Here is a 1,113-nt window from a genome sequence, read left to right on the forward strand (position 1 = left end):
TCAACAACAACCATGCAGCCATCTCACGTCAATGTCGTAATATGTTTTTTAATTTCCCCTGTCCCCCCTTTAACAGCACGTAGACCACAGGTTATGCGAAACCCATGTTCGTATAACCTGTGCGCCAGGGAAGCGTCGCAAGACGCGGGTCCCTATAAAAAAATATAATTTCCCCTATTTTCGGCTTCACAAGCTCAGCACGTTTTCCCGGTAACCCTGCGAGGACACACCATGAGTAATATGGTGTGTCGCCTCCTGCGGGCCGGGAAAGCATGCGACAAATTTTATATTGTTATATTTGCCATGTGCCACCCTATATTAATTCATATTTGCCAAATTATTATTATTGTAATTGCCATGCGCCAAATTATTATTATTTTGTAATTGCCATGCGCCAAATTATTATTATTTTGTAATTGCCATGCGCCCAATTATAATTATCTTACATTTGCCGTGCGCCAAAATTATATTCCTGTAAAACTGTCATATTATTAATTTGTATAATGTTAAATTTTGACTCTAACTTATAATGCCAATTTAATATATATCTTGTTCACAACCTTAATATCATTCTCATTATTACTTTAATATTATTTTTCCCTTTAAATAAATCCTCGGCATTCACTTGCCGTTGCGTGTTTAAAGCCTACGAGCTCCACCGACTTGTCCCTCGGGTCATCACGCGGTGCGGCTCGTAGGTCACGACAAAAGTGATCCCCTTTTGTCGTGGGTGGTTTACGGAGCCCTAAAAAGCTCCGGAATCTCACAAGCTGTACAACGTCAAAACACAGTGACTGTGTTTTTCATTATTTTGCAGGATAATTCATTTAGTAAATTATTTCAGACCTAACACTGTGTACTTGCTATATGTTCACAATGTGAAATAATACTCCAGATTCCAAAGATTTTTTGATTCAGCATGAAGAGTTACCAAAAATTATGTAAAAAAATCACTTTTGTGTTGGTTACTGTGTTTTGACGTTGTACAGTTGCCCTGAGAAAAATCAAAATTTTTTTTACCTTGTCTCCTTTTTTAATATATTTTAAAATATTTCAATTATCTTGATCTCTGTATACCAAAATAAAAATGTATTAACAATTTACATAACAGAA

This window comes from Acyrthosiphon pisum, chromosome X (assembly GCF_005508785.2).
Source record: "Acyrthosiphon pisum isolate AL4f chromosome X, pea_aphid_22Mar2018_4r6ur, whole genome shotgun sequence".
Lineage (NCBI taxonomy): Eukaryota > Metazoa > Arthropoda > Insecta > Hemiptera > Aphididae > Acyrthosiphon > Acyrthosiphon pisum.